The sequence below is a fragment of the Ovis canadensis genome, chromosome 5 (assembly GCF_042477335.2).
Source record: "Ovis canadensis isolate MfBH-ARS-UI-01 breed Bighorn chromosome 5, ARS-UI_OviCan_v2, whole genome shotgun sequence".
Taxonomy (NCBI): domain Eukaryota; kingdom Metazoa; phylum Chordata; class Mammalia; order Artiodactyla; family Bovidae; genus Ovis; species Ovis canadensis.
Window position 1 is genome coordinate 110,886,059 of NC_091249.1, and position 21,703 is coordinate 110,907,761.

At 40.6% G+C, this 21,703-nt stretch overlaps 1 long non-coding RNA gene across 2 annotated transcripts in view; it reads left to right on the forward strand.

Annotated features, from left to right (window-relative positions):
- LOC138440532 (uncharacterized) overlaps window positions 1-21,703 on the forward strand; it is a 114,671-nt gene that overhangs the window by 18,284 nt on the left and 74,684 nt on the right. Inside the window, exon 3 of one of the 2 annotated variants that reach the window (XR_011257070.1) lies at window positions 11,064-12,303. The exons of the other annotated variant lie outside the window; for it this stretch is intronic. This is a non-coding gene — a long non-coding RNA (uncharacterized lncRNA). Of the gene's footprint in view, window positions 1-11,063; window positions 12,304-21,703 lie in introns of those variants that run through there. 2 annotated transcript variants of the gene reach the window in all.

Consider the following 21,703-nt stretch of genomic DNA (forward strand, 5'->3'; position numbering starts at 1 on the left):
TTAACTTAGAGCTCCAATTAGCCTCCTGCATATGAAAGGAGTGTTTCAGCTCATACCCCTTTGATGGCTCTCTAACTTGCCTGACAGGTTTAACTACACTTGTGATTGTTTACAGCCCCCCAACCGTGAGAGGCACGAAGCTTAAAGCATCTTAAAGATATAGAGCCTTTTCTAAAAAGCTAAAAATTATACTGGTGATGGGTTTCACTGTTGAGTCAATGACTGCTGCCAGGCCTCCATATTCTTTATCTTTTAGGCACCTGAAGGATATTAATACATGTAATTGGGATATAGAAAAAGGAATAGGGTAGTTTTGATGTTAGCAACACTAGACTTTTTAGTTAATTAATTTTCTCTTTGTTATAAATCACTGTACTCCTCTTTCTTTGTTATAAATTGTGTGTCCTTGCTATGTAAGAATGTAACTTTATTTAGTGCTTTCTGAGAGTGGCACCAGACTTTGGGAAGAACAACACTATTAACGCAAATAAGTTTTCTGGTTGACAGACCCTTATCAGAAAAGGGCCGTAAAATGTTAATTGGCCTTCTGGCCAGAAGATGATGTAAATCACCTAAGACTTGAGTATATAGCTAGGTATGCAGAGAGAAAGCCTGGTCTCGATAAGAGTCAGGGCTGCTGACGCTGCATAACTTTATGTTATCCATTGATCTCTATGTACAACCAAAAGTATAAAAGTTTTCCGGACAATAAAGGATGGGCCAGTCACTGGAAAGACTGGTTTCCCCCGTGTGGTCTTTTCTCCTTCTCTTCTTTTCTGGCTGAATTCCCATCTGGGGCATGGAGGCTCACCATGTATACTTACTTACTCTGGCTTCTAAGACCCACGTGAGAGGGAGCCCAAGGCAGGGCACCCTCTGCTCTTCAAACGGGCACCGGTGGCCTATGTAGATGGTGCAAACCTCTTGTCTCGAGGTTTTATTAGCTTTCCACGTAAACCAAGTTATTCAGCCTCTTTCTCTCTATTCTCTTGTCTGCAAACTCTTTCCTTATCTCTCTCTAAATCTATATATCTCTCTCGCCACACTGTCCTCGCTTCGAATTACCCTGGATCCACCGGGGCCTGACCCCGGCACTTGACATACTCCTTTCCCAATTTAGAACCAGTCTGTTGTTCCATGTCCAGTTCTAACTGTTGCTTCTTGACCTGCATACAAGTTTCTCAAGAGGTAGATAAAGTGGTCTGATATTCCCATCTCTTTAAGAATTTTCTACTGGTTTTTGTGATCTACACAGTTTTAGATCTATGCTAAATTAAACTAAAACATCAGCTCATGATCTAGTTAGACCTGACTATGTGAATTATGGAGCCATATATTCAACAGCGTGAGCCAACTGGATCCTTTAACCAAAGGTATTTCAAGCAAAGGACTGGCATGCCTCACTGTGATAGCTGACCTCCAAGCTGGCCCCCCAGGATCCTTACCTCCTGGAATCTGTGGACTTCCCCCACATAGTTCAGGGCTGGTCTGTGTGACCAGTAGATTCATTGGAAATGAAAGTGTGTGATGTCCAAGTCTGGGTGATAAAAGGCAATGAAGCTTCTGCCTTGGTCTTCTGGATCTCTCCTTCTGGGGAAGCTTACTGTATAGAGTGATGGAAACCCTGTGAGGAGGCCCATGAAGAGAACAAGGAAAGAATCCTGCTGCAGCCAGCACCAACCTGCCAGATAGGTGAGTGAGCCACCTTGGAAGAAGGGCCTGCAGTCCCGATCAACTGTCTAATGACAACAGCCCCGTCGACATCTGACTGCACTCCCAGGAGACTCCCCAATGGTGCTGCTTGGAAATTCCTAACCCACAGAAACCATGAAACATAGTGTTTCTTGCTTTAAGCCTTCACGTGTGGGGATAATTTTGTGACAGAGCATAAATTCTTGCCACAGTTATTGATTTCTTCTCAATGTGAAGCTGCAGATATCTGACAGGAAAAGATGACCTCCGGTGTATTAGATTATAGTAGATAACTCAAAAATATTAATTGAATGAATTAATAAATATGTAAATGAAATCAGTTAAAAATATAGACCTAGAATTTAGCTAAGATTTCAGAATCAAATTAGCATTCTGAAGACCAGAAGAATATTTTTATTATTGTTAATATATTTAGCCTCATGGAATAGAAGGAGATACATAGAATATGTTGAATAATGGGACATACCTATAATGCCCACCAGAAATACTTATTCCCACAGCAATGTAACGAGAAGAAAATAAAAAATAAGGGCATTGGATCTTTGGCAGAGATAGTGTGGTGGTTAGTTTTATATGTCGACTTGGCTAGGCTATAGTATATCGTGATTCAACCAGACTTAATCTAGCTGCTGCTGTTGTTCAGCTGCTAAATAGTGTCCGACTCTTTGTGATGCCATGGACTGCAGCACACCCATCTTCCCTGTCCTTCACTACCTCTCAGAGTTTGTTCAAACTCGTGTCCATTGTATCAATGATGCCTCAATTTAGTTAACATATATTAGGGGCTTCAAGGTGGCGCTAGTGGTAAAGAACCTGCTTACCAATGCAGGAGACATAAGACCCAGTTCCTGGGTCAGGAGGATCCCCTGGAGGAGGGCATGGCCACACACTCCAGGATTCTTGCCTGGAGAATCCCCATGGACAGAGGAGCCTGGAGGGCTACAGTCCTTAGGGTCACAAAGAGTCGGACACAACTGAAGCGACTTAGCACATAGGAGTGAAACATCTATAATCAACTGACTTTAGGCCCGATCCAATTAAAGGACATAAGAGCAAAACCTGAGGTTTTCTTAAAAAAAGAGTTATTGTTCAAGATTGTACATATGAACTTGATACTTACAGAGTATGCATCATGAATCACCCAGCGTGCCTATCATGAATCACGCCAGTCCTTTGCTTGAAATACCTTTGGCTTAAACATCCAGTTGGCTCATGCTATTGAATATATTCCAGAGTATGACCGCACCCTCAAGACCCTGTATCTGGGGTCTCACACCCACAGTGTCCAGGGTGACCCCACTTCCCATACCATGCACCTGGGGACATACAACCATAGTCTCCAGAGTGACCTCCTCCCGATCCTGCCCAGGGTTCACATGTCCACATCTCCAGGGTGACCACCCCCAGACCCTGTACCTGGGGTCCCATAGCCAGTCTGTGGTGTGACAGCCCTCCCAGACCCTGAGCCTGGGCTCACATGTCCCCAAGCTCCAGGGTGAGGTCCTCTTCCTAGCCCCTGCCCCTGGGGGTCACCCCTCCACAAGCTCCAAGGTAACACTAATCCCAGACCCTGTACCTGGGGTCATGTGTCCACAGTCTCTAAGGTGACCCCACCTCACCAGAGCTTGTCTGAATTCCAGCCTGCTGGCCTTTGGATTTCACATTTACCAGCACCTACGATCACATGAACCAATTTCTTAAGCTCTTTCTCTCTATACACATGCAGACATGTCTCTATGGTTATTCTTCTCTGCAGGACCCTGACTGATACAGAGAGCACCGCTCAGTGAGTACACATGTGCTCACCTGCATTTTCCCAGCCTTCCTTAGTCTGATATCTGGTGATCAGACTGGACAATGGGCTGTGAGCTGCAGGGATGCTGTCATATGTAGTCCAAGCCACTGAGGAGCCAGGATGCCTTCTTCTCCCCCATCCTCGATTGGGAGGACCTTGGAAAGTAGGTGCCCACATATTAATAACATACTTATACCATTGAAGAAGGTAGTACAACCAGTATTGCACTATGAGATAAACAAAATTAAATCTCTATTGTGTTAAATAACTGAGATTTCAGATTTCATTTGTTATGTAATCAGAGTTTATCCTATTTTGAATAATACACTCTCCAAACAGGAGAAAAAAAAATCAGGCCATGGGCATACTAATCACAAGTCTATTGATTGTAAGTGACTGAAAATCTCTATCCGTTTTTTAAAAAGAAGGGGAATTGAATGGTTTATGTAATTGAATGGTCCAAGAGTAGGCCTTCAGAGGTGTGTGTGTGTGTGTGTGTGTGTGTGTGTGAGTCACTCAGTTGTGTCCGACTCTTTGTGACCCCATGGACTGTAGCCTGCTAGGCACTTCTGTCCATGGGATTCTCCAGGCAAGAATACTACAGTGGGTTGCCATTCCCTTCTCCAGGGAGGTCTTCAGAGGCAGTCATAGCTAAAGCCAAAGAATCAAAATCTGTCATCAAGATGCGGGTCTCTTTCTTAGTCCAACTGGCCGTTTTACTCTTTTTTGTACCAACACAGTCCAGAGGATGATTATGATTCACTGACAGGGTTGCGGCCCTTACTCTGAGCCGCTCATTGTGAATGGGTCATGTAGTAAGCTCATTGGTCAAGTTTACTCATATTCCTAGTCTTCGGCATGAGGTGATTGAGAGACAGTTAACATCAGCCCCATTCATATCACAAAGACTGAAGGCAGGGCAGAGGAGACTCGCCAAAGGAAAATCAGGCTGTTGTGACGAGAGTAGAGGAAGTCAGGCCAAACCAACAGCGTTCTACTGTAGAGGAGGGGAAGTTTATATTTCTTGTTACGCACATAGAAGCAGAAATGTGTTCCCTGACCGCTCGTTTTAAAGTTGAAGTAGCGTGGTGAACAAGAGGTAAGCTGCCTGTGCAACTGACAAGTGGGAGAGTAGCTGTTGCAATGTGATAGTTCGCTTTAATCAAAGATAAAAGAGATAATCTGTTGCATCATATCAAGACCATGACTATCAATAATACATCTATCAGTGTGCAGAAGATGTCACATCTGACTGAAAGCAATTGAAGTGATACTACATCTCTCAAGAAATAAAAGGCAAGGGCAGGTTATTCCATATTGAAATCGCACCGCAGTTTTTCATTATTTAGGTAATAATGACACATTTAATACTTGTTCAGAGAGTAATTAACACGCTGACTGTTCAGCCACATTCTAATTTATTTTATATGTGAATGAGACTAGTCAAGTAGAAAATGGTGATTCAAATGGAAGGCTCCTTGTTTCTCAGTTACATTGTTTGTGTGTGATAATTTGAGAGACCACTAAAGATAATTATTGATTTTATAGAGATTTTAAAGCACAAATATATGAGGATATATGTATCTATCCATTATTGACCTAGTTTTGTGATATATATCCATAATTAATAAATGTAAGTACAACTAAATATGAGCACAATTTTAAATCTTTTAAAATGTAGCCTGAATATTTGCTAAAGATATAAAAATTTTATATAAGAAATGAGTCTCTTATATAAGAAGTTCAGAGGACAGTCTGATCAGCAATTGGAATTGCGTATCATGAAGTAGAAAAAATATTCAGACAATCTTTCTCCCTTCCTTTTCCTTTGCTTTTTTTTTTTCATTTTTATGGCAAAAAAATTGACTACAAACATAGAAAGCAATTTGGCCTTGGAGTACAGAATGAAGCAGGGAAAAGGCTAATACAGTTTTGCAAGAGAACACACTGGTCATAGCAAACACCCTCTTCCAACAACACAAGAGAAGACTCTTGGACATCACCAGATGGTCAACACTGAAACCAGATTGATTATATTCTCTGCAGCCAAAGATGGAGAAGCTCTATACAGTCAGCAAAAACAAGACCAGGAGCTGACTGTGGCTCAGATCATGAACTCCTTATTGCCAAATTCAGGCTTAAGTTGAAGAAAGTATGGAAAATGACTAGACCATTCAGGTATGACCTAAATCATATCCCATACAATTATACCATGGAAGTGAGAAATAGATTCAAGGGATTAGATCTGATAGACAGAGTTCCTGATGAACTATGGATGGAGGTTCATGATATTATATAGGAGACAGGGATCAAGACCATCCCCAAGAAAAAGAAATGCAAAAAAGCAAAATGGCTGTCTGAAAGGGCCTTGCAGATAGCTGTGGAAAGAAAAGAAGTGAAAAGCAAAGGAGAAAAGTAAAGATATACACATTTGAATGCAGAGTTCCAAAGAATAGCAAGCAGAGATAAGAAAGCCTTCCTCAGCTATCAGTGCAAAGACACAAAGGAAAACAATAGAATGGGAAAGACTAGAAATCTCTTCAAGAAAATTAGAGATACCAAGGGAACATTTCATGCAAAGATGGGCTCGATAAAGGACAGAAATGGTATGGACCTAACAGAAGTAGAAGATATTAAGAAGAAGTGGCAAGAATACACAGAAGAACTGTACAAAAAAGATCTTCACGACCTAGATGATCACGATGGTATTATCACTCACCTAGAGCCAGACATGCTGGAATGTGAAGTCAAGTGGGCCTTAGAAAGCATCACTGTGAACAAAGCTAGTGAAGGTGATGGAATTCCAGTTGAGCTATTTCAAATCCTAGAAGATGATGCTGTGAAAGTGCTGCACTCAATATGCCAGCAAATTTGGAAAACTCAGCAGTGGCCACAGGACTGGAAAAGGTCAGTTTTCATTCCAATCCCAAAGAAAGGCAATGCCAAAGAATGTTCAAAATACCGCACAATTGCACTCATCTCACATGCTAGTAAAGTAATGCTCAAAATTCTCCAAGCCAGGCTTCAACAGTGTGTGAACCATGAACTTCCTGATGTTCAAGCTGGTTTTAGAAAAGGCAGAGGAACCAGAGATCAATTTGCCAACATCCTTTGGATCATCGAAAAAGCAAGAGAGTTACAGAAAAAAACATCTATTTCTGCTTTATTGACTATACCAAAGCCTTTGACTGTGTGGATCACCATAAACTGTGGAAAATTCTGAAAGAGATGGAAATACCAGACCATCTGACTTGCCTCTTGAGAAATCTGTATGCAGGTCAAGAAGCAACAGTAAGAACTGGACATGGAACAATAGACTGGTTCCAAATGGGGGAAGGAGTCCATCAAGGCTGTATATTGTTACCCTGCTTATTTAACTTATATGCAGAGTACATCATGAGAAATGCTGGGCTGGAAGAAGCACAAGCTGGAATCAAGATTGCCTGGAGAAATATCAATAACCTCAGATATGCAGATGACATCATCCTTAAGGCAGAAAGTGAAGAGGAACTCAAAAGCCTCTTGATGAAATTGAAAGAGGAGAGGGGAAAATATTGGCTTAAAGCTCAACATTCAGAAAAATAAGATTGTGGCATCTGGTCCCATCACTTCATGGCAAATAGATGGGGAAACAGTGGAAACAGTGACAGATTTTATTTTGGGGGGCTCCAGAATCACTGCAGTTGGTGATTGCAGCCTTGAAATTAAATGATGCTTACTCCTTGGAAGAAAAGCTATGAGCAACCTAGACAGCATATTGAAAAGCAGAGACATGACTTTGCCAAGAAAGGTTCATCTAGTCAAGGCTATAGTTTTTCCAGTAGTCATGTATGGATGTGAGAGTTGGACTATAAAGAAAGCTGAGCACCGAAGAATTGGTGATTTTGAACTGTGGTGTTGGAGAAGACTCTTGAGGGTCCCTTGGACTGCAAGGAGATCCAACCAGTCCATCCTAAAGGAGATCAGTCCTGGGTGTTCATTGGAGGGACTGATGTTGAAGCTGAAACTCTAATACTTTGGCCACCTGATGTCAAGAAATGACTCATTGGAAAAGACCTTGATGCTGGGAAAGATTGAAGGCAGGAGTAGGAGGGGATGACAGAGGATGAGATTGTTGGATAGCATCCCCCACTCAATGGACATGAGTTTGAGTAAACTCCGGGAGTTGCTGATGGACTGGGAGGCCTGGTGTGCTGCAGTTCATGAGGTTGCGAAGAGTTGAACACAACTGAGCAACTGAAGTGAACTGATACAAAGCAAAGGGTTTCCCAGCGCTAGTGGTAAAGAGCCTGCTTGGCAATGTAAGTGACATTAGAGATGCAGGTTCTATCCCTGGGTCAGGAATATCCCCTGGAGGAGGGCATGGCAACCCACTCTAGTATTCTTACCAGGAGAATCCCATGGACAGAGGAGTCTAGTGGCTACAGTCCATAGGATTGCAAAGAGTTGAACATGACTGAAGTGCCTTAGTGCAGCGCAGCACATAGCAAGTGAGAGTCTAGTAAAAGACTGAGAGAACAGTGAAATTTGGTACCTGCTAATTTCTGCCAAGTTTCAGGATTATGTTCCTGGATTTAATGGACATGACAGAACTGGGGTTGGTAGGATCAGGGTCTCATAGAAATTTGGAAATCAACATAAATTGGGAAAATATTGCAATATATAGCAAAATGTAGACATAGAAATATAAAAAGTTATAAATAAAAGTTAAAAAAGCAACCCCTTTCAACTCAAACCACAAGTCAAAGCTATGAAAACTTACCCTAATAGATACTTATTTTCCTCAATTTCCTTCTCCAAGAAATTTGCTGTGATGTTTTGATCTGCTGTGGCAGATTCCTTCTCAAATTTTGGATTCGATCTCACTGTACCTCTATTCAAAGTATGTTGATCTAAGGACGTGTCATGTCCTGGGTCACATTATAGGCATTTTTTAAAACTCAGAGTTTAAGAAACATTTCTTAAAGAAGTGAGAAGACACGTGTGTGGGATCTAAAAAACAATAAAGCTTGTAGTTACAGAGAATGGTTAAGTGGTTGCCAGAGGCAGAGGGTAGAGGGTAGGTGAATTGATAAAAGGAAGTCAAAAGACACAAACCTCAAATTATAGAATTAACAAGTCATTGACATATAATGTACAACACGGCAACTATAGTTGTCAGCAGTACAGTGTTGCTTATTTGAAAGTTGCTAAGAGAGTAAACCTTAAAATTTCTCAACACAGGGGAGAAGAATTCTTTAACTATGTATGGTGATAAATAAGTAGAGTTATTGTGGTGATCACTTCATAGTGCATGTATCCCAAGTCACTGCAGTCATGTCCGTTTCTTTGTGACCCTATGGACGGTAGCCAGCTGGGATCCTCTTTCTATGGGATTCTCCAGGCAAAAATACTGGAATGGGTTGCTATGGCCTCCTCCAGGGGATCTTCCTGACCCAGGGATTCAACTACTGTGTCTTACGTCTCCTGCATTGGTTGGTTGTTTACCACGAGCGCCACCTGGAAAGCCCCTTCATAGTGTCTGCAGATATCAAATCAGTAAACTGTACACTTGAAACTAATATAATGTATGCTAGTTATATCTCAATATGTAACAAAAGTTTTTAAAAGGCAAAGAAAAAAAGGCAGGGATAAGAATTCAGATCTGCCTGATTATATCTGACCATCCATATACAGTTTCTCAGTCAGCTGCAATGCACACCACAGGACGTTACGCCTGCACCACCGTGTTCCTGATGACTCGCTACTCTTTCCTCCCTAACACGCTTAGGGGCCCTTGGAGTGCTTGCAGCCACCTTATCTCTTGTCCCCTACTGAGTTCAAAACACTATAGTATGAATTATGTTTAATATCGAATCATCTTGGCTCTTCTAGTCTCACAGGAATCAGAAGACCTTGGTTAGTATTAGGCCCTCTCATACGAGCTACATGATCTTGGACAAATGGCTTAAACTATTATCGCCTCAGTTTTGCTTTTTTATCCTCCTCATGGATCTCTAATATCTTCTGATTCCTCCTCCCAGCTTTGCAGAAGTTTAGTGATGCCCATGAATTTGAACCTATCTTAAATTCTTCTATTTTTCTGTTGTTTATAAATCTTGTATATTATGTATGATTTTGCTCTGCAATTCTTGGGTAACAATATATAACATTTTGTCATAGCTTAAATATGAATTCGTCATAGTTTAAATTGTGAACTTTAGTCTAACTCTCCCTTTTTTTTGAAGGGTGAGGGCGGTAGACCACTTGTGCAAACATGCGCTTGTTTGAAAAATGGGAGAAGATTCTCATTCTCCATCACTGTGTTGGTTGTCATTACTGTTCCTTCTGTGAAGGGATGCTCCTAGGAAAGCTGTGTCTCTCCCATTATTCAGGCCCTGTTGCTCTTGAGGTATTCAGATGCCTGACATCAGTTTTCGGTACTGACTCAGGCTTAACCACAGAGACCCTCTTCTCTGTGAAGGAGAGTCTTAGGACTCTGAGTCAGGGTCCTGGAGATGTCCAAAAGGCCTCTATCCTCCCTGGTCTCTGGAACTGGGAGCAGGGGTTTGTGCATGCTCCCTGGATATGAAAATTGGATAGTCCCCCTTCACGAGTCCTCCCAGAAACTATCCTTTCTTTTCCAGAATGAGCCATTTTCAAAACCACTCCAAGCACTGTCACACTTCGCTCTCTCCACCGGGATTACCCAGCCTTAGTGAGCCAAACAAAAGCCTAAAAAGGACGTGCCTTCTTTGTGCCAGACAACTCCTCTTTCTGCTTCTGGAACCCAAAGCTGTTAACAGTCCCTAGAAGTAAAGGAAACCAGAGTGCAATGCTTGGAGTTCCTATTTCTAAGGGTCTGGGTAACCACAATGAAATAAAAATCATATTTCTTCTGAGAGTATTATGTAGGGGTAGGAACAGAAGAAATGATTATCTCTGCAACACTTTTCTCCATGTTTATTTGAAAGGCTGTCAGCTTAAGTGTCTGGAGCACAGGTGGTGAGGGCATGACTTTCGCAGCCTCTACTTTCTCCCTCACCCATGGCAGGCATAGCTCATTAATCATTTCTCTCTATGGTCTACACTTGCTGGTTAATCCTCAACAAAGTGGGTGAGGCCACCAGTACTAATGAATTTGAATCAGAAATTTAAATTGGAATATGCTTACCATCATCTGTTCCCTAGAGACTGTATGATGTGGAGAATTCTGAAATTTAGTGATGTCAGTGGGGTTAGGGTGGAGTGGAAAGATAAAGGGTGGAGGACAAGGAGAGAAGAGGTAGCTGATTGAAGCTGCGTTTCAGAGAGGCCATAGGGGGCGTATATTCCATGTGAGCCCACCTTGAACCTAGGATTTGCTCTGCAGCCTTGGTTCTGAGCACCTTTATTTTGTGAGTTGAGGAACAACTAGGTTTTCAGAGATAGGGATAGTGTGAAGAAGCTGATTTATTAATTTTTAAAAATATGTTCTCTTATGTACATGTGTGTGTGTGTGTGTGTGCGTGTGTGTACTGGATTACAACCAGTGATTTTTAAAAATTATTATTTCATTTTATTTGTTTATTTTTAGCTGCTCTGGGTCTTGATGGCTGTGCTTTCTCCAGCTGCAGAGAACTGAGTCTCTCTCTAGTCGTGGTGTGTTGGCTTCTTCTGTGGCTTCTCTTGTTGCAGAGCCTGGTGGGCTGCAGTCCATGGGGTCGCTAAGAGACGGACACGACTGAGCGACTTCACTTTCACTTTTCACTTTCATGCATTGAAGAAGGAAATGGCAACCCGCTCCAGTGTTCTTGCCTGGAGAATCCCAGGGATGGAGGAGCCTGGTGGGCTGCCGTCTATGGGGCTGCACAGAGTTGGACATGACTGATGTGACTTAGCAGGAGCAACAGCAGCAGAGAAACAGCTAATCACTGAAGAATTGATGCTTTTGAACTGTGCTGTTGGAGAAGACTCTTGAGGGTCCCTTGGACTGCAAGGAGAGCCAACCAGTCCATCCTAAAGGAAATCAGTCCTGAATATTCATTGGAAGGACTGATGCTGAAGCTGAAACTCCAATACTTTGGCCACCTGATGCGAAGAACAGACTCATTGGAAAAGACCCTGGTGCTGGGAAAAATGGAAGGCAGGATGAGAAAGGGACGACAGGGGATGAGATGGTTGGACGGCATCACTGAGTCAATGGACATGAGTTTAAGTAACTCCGGGAGGTGATGATGGACAGGGAGGCCTGGCATGCTGCAGTCCATGGGGTTGTAAAGAGTTGGACATGACTGAGTGACTGAACTGAACTGAGAGAAATAGAAGTCTGGCAGGCTTCAGACTTAGGAAGACCTGAGGTTTCACTTTGAGTCTGAAGCTGGAAAAAGTTGAGTCCCAGCTTGAAGGCATTCAGGCAGGAGGAATGATGTTTTTCTCAGGGAGGATCACCCTTTCTGTTAACAGGCCTTCAGTGGGTTGGATGAACCCTCCTCCTGCCCCCTCAACCTACCCTGACACACCCGTATTAGGGAGGGCTTTACTCAGGCCATTGATGTAAATGTTAACCTCATTCAAAAGCACTCTCACAGAAAACACCCAGAAAAATGTTTGACCAAATATCTGGCATCCTGTGACCCAGTCAATTTGATACATAAAGTCAACCATCATACCGGCGAACTCATTTTTCTGAAAAGGCAGAACCAAAGACAAAGGAATTCTTACCCTTTGAGTTCAGTTTTTTATGGCTGATTCATGTTGAGGTTTGACAGAAAACAACAAAATTCTGTAAAGCAATTATCCTTCAATTAAAAAATAAATTAATTAAAAAAATGTCATGCAGACTAAAGTTTATTTTGTATGAGTTATATTTATTTTTTTGTTTCCATGAAAGGATTTTCGTAGACTATCCAGATTCACTAGCATTAGCATTACAAAATGTTATTTCAAGGTGTTACTTATCCAGATAACCAATACTCATTTAATAAAAGCATATTCTAGTTTGGAAGATGATATTATCTTAACTAATTTCAAGAGGGCAGCCTATTTTCAGCATAAAAACACCACTGCATTAATCATATATTTGCAACTTATTTAAAGATCTCATATATATCTGATGTTTGTTATTTAATGTGTATCAGAAATCTACATACAAGCAAACTTTATACATATTTAAATCATGCAATAAATTTAAAAGTAAAATTCTCCTGCAGAATTTTCCACGTATCTCTGTTACTCCTTTATGCCTATTTTCACTTTCCCCAATTTGTTTGAATGGCATTTGAAAACTAACTTCAGATACATTCCTAAGATTTTTGGCTTTTTTCCTCTTTATTTTCTAATGTTAAAGACAAGCAGCTGAAAGAAAACAGAACCAAATTCAGTTGGCCCTAATACAAATTTCAGCTATTTATATTCCACAGTTAGCAACCAAACTTACTTTTAAGAAAATATTAGCAACCTTAGCTACAATCTAAATTTTATCATATCAGCAAACTCTTATAAACTCTGAGATCAAAACTAATTATACAAACAAAGTAAAAGCTAGTTTAGGGAGCATGTGAGTTTATAATATAACAAAATCACAGGGTAATCCTCATTTTTCCCCAGTTCTCTTCTGGAAAATGCATTATAAACACATTGCATTTTCCCACAGGAATCTAAAGTTGAAGTTGCATTCCTGCTCAGTTAAATCACTATTAAATAAGTCATGGCTGTGACTAGCAACACATTATAAAAGCAAAGACACAATGATAAACCTATAATAAGTCTAATAAAATTGTGTTACAGAATCAGAATCTCTATATTTTTGAGAATCTACTAAAAAAATTCCAGTCAACTTAAAATGTGGGCAAGTAATTTAAAATGTTAGACACATATACACCCGATATGTGATCAAAGAAAGCATGGATATGGACCATGTTGGAAGTCGTTTCCTAATGTTTCTTAACAGTTCAACCTTTGGCTTGAAGGAACAAACTGGTACTTAAGAGACGAAGAAATTACTTAACTCTGAGAAGTTAATTTGTCCGTGATTACATAGTAAGTCAGGGCTTCCCTTGTGGCTCAGCTGGTAAAGAATTCGCTTGCAGTGCAGGACACCCAGGTTCGATCCCTGGGTTGGGAAGATCCCCTGGAGAAGGGAAAGGCTACCCACTCAGTATCCTGGCCTGGAGAATTCCATGGGCTGTATGTCCATGGGGTCGCAAAGAGTCGGACACAACTGAGCAACTTTCACATAAGTCAGCATATGAGTTGGGACTAAAACCCAGTCCCTTTGAATTTAGCTGATAGTCCTTCTACGTCACAGAAAGAGCACTTGGAGATGCACTTTGGCCAGACTGTGAGAAGAGAGGGCCACAGGTTGACGCAACTCTGAGGAACTCGCAACTCAAGTAACCCGCCGTTAGTGAAACCAGGCGACGGTCATTCGTCAGCGAAGTGTCAGGCTCCAGGTCGGGCTGCCAACCAGCGTTCGCCGGTAGGCGGCGCAGCCGAGCGGCCGGCCGGTTAAGGCTGATGGGTTCCGACCTCTGCTCTGAACTCCTCTGACACCTGGCCTTTTCAATTCATTTATTCAAGAGGGATCGTTTAGTAGCTGCTAGATTCAACATATGTTCAACCCGGGTCTCCTGCATTGCAGGCAGACGCTTAACCCCCTGAGCCGCCAGGGAAGCCCATATTCAACATACTATGGGGAATATTTGCTGTTGTCCAGTTGCTCAGCTGTGGCCGACTCTTTGCGACCCCATGGACTGCAGCAGCCAGCCTTCCTTGTCCATCACCAACTCCTGGAGTTTGCTCAAACTCATGTCTATTGAGTTTGGGAAATATAAAGACATGTTTTCTGACATACAGGAATGGAAAAACAAACCAAAAAACCCCCAAATTCCATAACATCTGACTTAGATAAATCAAAGATGCTAACTACAAGAGCAACAGAACAGTTTAACAGTAATGTTGATTGCTTTCTTACAATTTAGCTGAGCTTTGGGGACTGTTTGGAATGAGCCAGGCAGCTTAAACACTGTACAGGGACGTTTCCCTGGTGATTTGTTTCTGATCAGTTTCCTTGTAGCGAGCAAAAATATTTAAAATTGTGCTGTTAACCTTCCTGTGTGCTCAATATTGTGTTTGTCCTTTTAAAATTTAGACATTGCAGCATTTGAATAATTAAAGGCACCATTAAGCACTTCAGTCATGATGGGTTGAAGGGAGATGCCTTCCTACTCATTTTCTCTGTGTTCTAATTTTAGGCCTCTTCTTTATACCTACTTCAAATATGATGGACAGATTTGTAAAATCTTAACTGTAAAAACTGAAAAGAGTTTTTTGGGGATAGTTTTCTATTTTATTTTATTTTTTTTTAAATAAAACAGGATAAACTGGCAAATGAAGAAAATGTGACCTCGTTAGTAAATTAGGTCACATTTGTTGGCTTAAGTCTTTCTGTTTGCTGAGCTTTTATTGAATTTTATTATAAATGTCATTTTATATTAAAGTAAATAAAGAATTAAAGGAAAAAAAAAGGTGGACAGCTTTGAAAGGGAAAATTCTGGGAGGATTTATTCAAGGAGAGACAAGCAGCTCCCCTAAGTTGTATACAAACTGTTGGGCAACACAAGACTTTCTTTAGCCTCAGGTTGGGGGTCCACCTTCTTGTTTTCCTCCCCCTTCAAGCCTGGAGAAGATTCTTTAGACCATCCTTCTATGGGAAGTACAGATTAAGTGGGTCAAGGTGATGAGACATGAAGTTCAGGTGTCAATTAGGCAGATTTGAATGAGCAAAGATATCCAATGTAATAGACAAAAAAGAAAATTGTATCTGGTACTGTTTCCAAGTTAACAACTGTAATTATTCAGATTTCCCACTATATAACTCACACACTCTCTATTTTTAAAAAGAGAGGTTTTTATTTTTCTATTTATTTTATTTTATTTATTATAATTTTTTTAATTTTTATTTTTACTTTAGTTTACTTTACAATACTGTATTGTTTTTGCCATACATTGACATGAATCCACCATGGTGTACACGAGTTCCCAAACATGAACCCCCCTCCCACCTCCCACCCCGCACCATCCCTCTGGATCATCCCCATGCACCAGCCCCAAGCATCCTGTATCCTACATCAAACATAGACTGGTGATTCATTTCTTACATGATATTATACATGTTTCAATGCCATTCTCCCAAATCATCCTACTCTCTCCCTCTCCCTCAGAGTCCAAAAATCTTTTTCTATTTTTAATAGACTTTTCTATTGTAGTACTTCTTAATTACTGAGTTTGTGGTACTGTCTACTCATGTGTTGATTTTAAATAAACATAGACATCTGGTAATTATCTTTTTTTTAGATAAATGATTAATCGTTCCATTTATTCTTTTTCTGATAGTTGAGAAATATCTAGTTTCTTAATGCAAATTTTATGTTTCCAAATGAATTAACTACATGCCATATCCTGTAACAGACATATAAAACTGAAATGTGCTCGTTGGATGATTTTTTGTTCTTCTCCAGTATTAATATACTTAATGATTTGAATCCCGATTCTGCAACTTGCTAGCTGTGTGACCTTAGGCCCATTACTTAACTTATACATGCCTCAGTTTCTTCAATTGAAAATGGGAATGAAAGGTATAACAGGTCCTCATAAATTTGTTACACGAATCAAGTAAGTTAATATGATGAAACCTTTAAATGGTGCCAAACATATACTGCCATATACATGTTTCTTAAAGAAATAAAATACTTATTTCCCTTCTAAATATATGTGCAAACGCCCATCTAACCTTAGACCTCTTTTCAACTAATAGACTAATTGCCTTCTCTTTCTTATTTTCTCCCTCTACACATACTAGGCTTTGGGAGAACAAAATAAGAAATTACCTAAAAAGATTGGCCTGTGTTTGCCACTTTTCAAACCTGAAATTGAAGACTGTATAAATTAGCATACTTTTGGAAGCAAGTAACAGAAAATTTAGTTCAATCCCACTCGTTTAAATTGGCTCACAAAGTAATAGTCAAGGGCAGGATAGGTTTCGGTTAACTCAGTGGACACAGCTCAATTTACTGTGGTTTCCTTGGCTTTGTCGCTGTTAGTATGATGGGCTTTTGCTTAGGCTGACTTGCCTCAAGGTGGCAAAAATGCCTCTTGAGCCTTGAGGTTCTAGGACTCCATGTAACTAAGCATATGAAAAATTACAGGAAGTCTTTGTTGTTGCTCCAGGACTTACTGGCCCATAGTAGGTTACAAGCTAATTCCTGCACCAATTTTTGAGGCTAGGCAACTACCATGATCTAATTGGATTAGATGAACCAATCTCTCTGCCTGAGCAAGAGGGGGATTTTGTTAGAAAAGAGAAAGGAGTAATGGATACTGTGTAGACAGCTGCTGGTGTCCACCACGCAGGTTGCGTTCCCTAAAGGAGGAGATTAGAAATGCTCATCAGTGTCAGTGATAGATATCTGAACAAGGAAACAGCTGCGGCTGTGCACCGTCAAATTCCATAAAGTGGCGTATTAAATTGTGCACATCATTTTTAGAATTTGTTTGGTTATTTGACCAGGAATACTCAAGACAACATAATCAGTCTTGTCTGTCTGAGGTGCCAACTCATTCAACTATAATTTTAAGGCTTAGATGAAAAAAAAAAAATCATACCCTTAAGTTTTTTTCCCCTTGGAAATAGTTTTAAATATGTGTAAAATTTACAAGTACAGTGAAATTTCTTGGCATGAACTATTTGAAAGTAAGTTACTGACATGATGCATGTTAACTCCAATATTTAATGGGTAAATGGAAAAGCAAGGACATGTTCGAACCCAAATGCCACATAATCATCAAAACCAGGAAATTAACATTGCTACATTACTTCCAGGTAGTTGCTTACCCATTCATGTTTTGGCAGTAGTCCAAGTAATATGTTTCACAGTAAAAAGATCCAGTCAAGGCTCACATGTTGCATTTAGCTGTCATTTCTCTTTAATCTCCTTCAGTGTTGAATCCCGGTTGTCTTTGAATTTCATGACCTTTAGAGACCAGTTATTTGGTAGAATACTTCGCAATGTGGGTACATCTGATGTTTCCTATTATTTGATTTAGATTTTGTGTACATGGCAGGAATATCACAGAAACCCAGAAGTAAGGATGTGTTCTTTTTATTGTATCCTATCAAGTAGTCTGTGATTTTAACTTGTTCCATTATTCAGTTCATTTCAGTTCAGTTGCTTAGTCATGTCCGACCCTTTGAGACCCCATGGACTGTAGCATGACAGGCCTCCCTGTCCATCACCAACTCCCAGAGTTTACTCAAACTCATGGCCATTGAGTCAGTGATGCCATCCAACCATCTCATCCTCTGTTGTCCCCTTCTCCTCCTACCCTCAATCTTTCCCAGCATCAGGGTCTTTTCCAATGAGTCAGTTCTTTGCATCAGATGGCCAAAGTATTGGAGTTTCAGCTTCAGCATCAGTCCTTCCAATGAATATTCAGAACTGAATTCCTTTAGGATGGACTGGTTGGAGTCTTCTCCAACAGCACAGCTCAAAAGCATCAATTCTTTGACACTCAGCCTTCTTTCTGGTCCAACTCTCACATCCGTATATGACTACTGGAAAAAAAAAAACCCATAGCTTTGACTAGACGGACCTCTGTTGGCAAAGTAATGTCTCTGCTTTTCAATATGCTGTCTAGGTTTGTCATAGTTTGTCTTCCAAGGAGCAAATGTCTTTTAATTTCATGGCTGCAGTCACCATCTGCAGTGATTTTGGAGCCCCCCAAAATAAAGTCTGTCACTATTTCCATTGTTTCCCCATCTATTTCCCATGAAGTGATGGGACCATATGCCATGATCTTAGTTTTCTGAATGTTGAGTTTTAAGCCAGCTTTTTTCACTCTCCTCTTTCACTTTCATCAAGAGGCTCTTTAGTTCCTCTTCACTTTCTGCCATAAGGGTAGTGTCACCTGCATATCTGAGGTTATTGATATTTTTCCCAGCAATCTTGATTCCAGCTTGTGCTTCATCCAGCCTTGCGTTTCTCATGATGTATTCTGCATACAAGTTAAATAAGCAGGGTGACAATATACAGTCTTGATGTACTCCTTTCCCGATTTGGAACCAGTCTGTTGTTCCATGTCCAGTTCTAACTGTTGCTTCCTGACCTGCATACAGATTTCTCAGGAGGCAGTCAGGTGGTCTGATATTCCCATCTCTTGAAGAATTTTCCATAGTTTGTGATGACCCACACAGTCAAAGGCTTTGGCATAGTCAGAAAAGCAGATGTAGATATTTTTCTGGAACTCTCTTACTTTTCCAGTGATCCAATGGATGTTGCCAATTGATCTTTTATGAAGTTTATAGTAGTATAAAGTGCCTGGAACTAGTATGGGGGACTCCAGTAATTATCTGACATATATCTCATTTTTCTGTTATGCAGCTGTTATACAAGTGCTGTTATTTGTATCTTGTCATTGGACAAATTGAGGCTCAAACGAACACTATTTTGGAGTAACTGTGTTAGACTTGGAATTTAATTCCCAGAGTACCTACCTTTCAAATTAGCTACAGGGATTTGTAGGAGAGGAGAAAGAATACTTTAACCTTGAGTAGGTAATTTTAATGTCAAATAATCTGCTCAAGTTTTAAGGCATTTTCAAAATAAGTGCTTGCTTCAGTTCAGTTCAGTTCAGTCGCTCAGTCCTGTCTGACTCTTTGTGACCCCATGAATCACAGCACGCCAGGCCTCCCTGTCCATCACCAACTCCCCGTGTTCACTCAGACTCATGTCCATCGAGTCAGTGATGCCATCTAGCCATCTCATCCACTGTCGTCCCCTTCTCCTCCTGCTCCCAATCCCTCCCAGCATCAGAGTCTTTTCCAATGAGTCAACTCATCGCATGAGGTGGCCAAAGTACTGGAGTTTCAGCTTCAGCATCATTCCTTCCAAAGAAGTCCCAGGGCTAATCTCCTTCAGAATGGATTGGTTGGATCTCCTTGCAGTCCAAGGGACTCTCAAGAGTCTTCTCCAACACCACAGTTCAAAAGCATCAATTCTTTGGCACTCAGCCTTCTTCACAGTCCAACTCTCACATCCATACATGACCACTGGAAAAACCATAGCCTTGACTAGATGGACCTTAGTCGGCAAAGTAATGTCTCTGCTTTTGAATATGCTATCTAGGTTGGTCATAACTTTCCTTCCAAGGAGTAAGTGTCTTTTAATTTCATGGCTGCAGTCACCATCTGCAGTGATTTTGGAGCCCCCCAAAATAAAGTCTTAACACTGTTTCCACTGTTTCCCCATCTATTTCCCATGAAGTGATGGGACCAGATGCCATGATCTTTGTTTTCTGAATGTTGAGCTTTAAGCCAACTTTTTCACTTTCCACTTTCACTTTCGTCAAGAGGCTTTTTAGCTCCTCTTCACTTTCTGCCATAAGGGTGGTGTCATCTGCATATCTGAGGTTACTGATATTTCTCCCAGCAATTCAGCTTGTGTTTCTTCCAGTCCAGCGTTTCTCATGATGTACTCTGCATATAAGTTAAGTAAGCAGGGTGACAGTAAGTGAAATAAGTGCTTGCTTAGATTCATTCTATCAACTGTTAATCATTATTGGTAGAGTAGTTGATTCATTAACAATTTGAAAAACCAACTGGCTTATAAATATTAGGCAAATCTTAAAATGCACAGTTGTTATCAGTATTTTGTTAATGGACTACTGAGATGCTGCAGAGCTTCACTGGTGGCTCACCTGGTAGAGAATCTGCCTGCAATGCGAGAGACCTGGGTTTGATCCCTGGGTTGGGAAGATCCCCTGGAAAAGGGAAGGACTACCCCCTTCAGCATTCTGGCCTGGAGAATTCCACGAACTGTATAGTCCATGGGGTCACAAAGAGTTGGACACTACTGAGCAACTTTCACTTCACTTCACACCAGTATTGTTGCCCGGAAAATCCCGTGGACAGAAGGACCTGGCAAGCTACAAGTCCATGGGGTCACAAAGAGGTGGACACCACTTAGTAACTGAACATGCACAAAGACGCTGCAAGGAAAAAGTGTTATTTGAACAATTATTGGAGTAAAAGGAACAAATTATGCATATAGTAGACATACAAGTATTAACATATATTTAATTCCAAGATCAAGATAATAGCTTAAAAAAACTAGCTTAATGTGCTATGAGATTTGTATATTATTTCTAGAATTTGTCATTTTGTAGCCAACATTTAGATGTGCATGCCTTTTAAGCCAGTCATTCTACCTGTAGAAATTTATCCTTAAAATATAGTCAAGTAAGTATGATGTGTGGGTATATGTGAATTATTGCATTTTTTATAATAAAAATTAATTTTATAAAACCCAGAAATAACTACATGTCCATTGGTAGAGATTAGTTAAATAAATTAGGGTAAGTCTATATAATAGAATACTATACAACCACTAGTAATTGATGTAAATTTTCATTTGGTTGCACTTAAATAACTTGCCAATATATTGTTAGTTGAGGAAATGCAGCCTACAAGCTGATGTGGATAGTGTTAGTCCATTGTTGTAAAAAAAGAATACAAATATCTTTATATATGTCTAGAAAATTCTGGAAGGATATGCAATAAGTTTTTGTTGTAGTTGCTTCTGAGTGATGGGACTCATATAAGTATTTGTGTGTATGTGTGTACAAAGTCAAGTCAGTCGTATCGGACTCTGAAACCTATGGACTATAGCCCACCAGATAACCCACTCCAGTATTCTTGCCTGGGAAATTCCATGGACAGTGGAATCTGGAGGTCTACAGTCCACAGGGTGGCAAGAGTTGGACACAACTATGCACACATGGATAAGTTCATTATACTATTTTCTCTTTTTTGGTGTATAATTAAGAATTTCGCCTGGTGTATATAAGAATTTTGGTGTATATTTAAGGGCTTCCCTGGTGGCTCAGAGGGTAAAGCATCTGCCTGCAATGTGGGAGACCTGGGTTCGATCTCTGGGTTGGGAAGATCTCCTGGAGAAGGAAATGGCAACCCACTCCAGTATTCATTCTTGCCTGGAGAATCCCATGGATGGAGGAGCCTAGTAGGCTACAGTCCACGGGGTCGCAAAGAGTCGGACACGACTGAGCAACTTCACTTCACTTTCACTTTAAGAATTTCCAGTTTGAAAAAATTATATATATAAAAAGTTGGCGTGTTCAATTTCTTTAAATGACTTTGAGTATTTTTATTACCCTTTAATG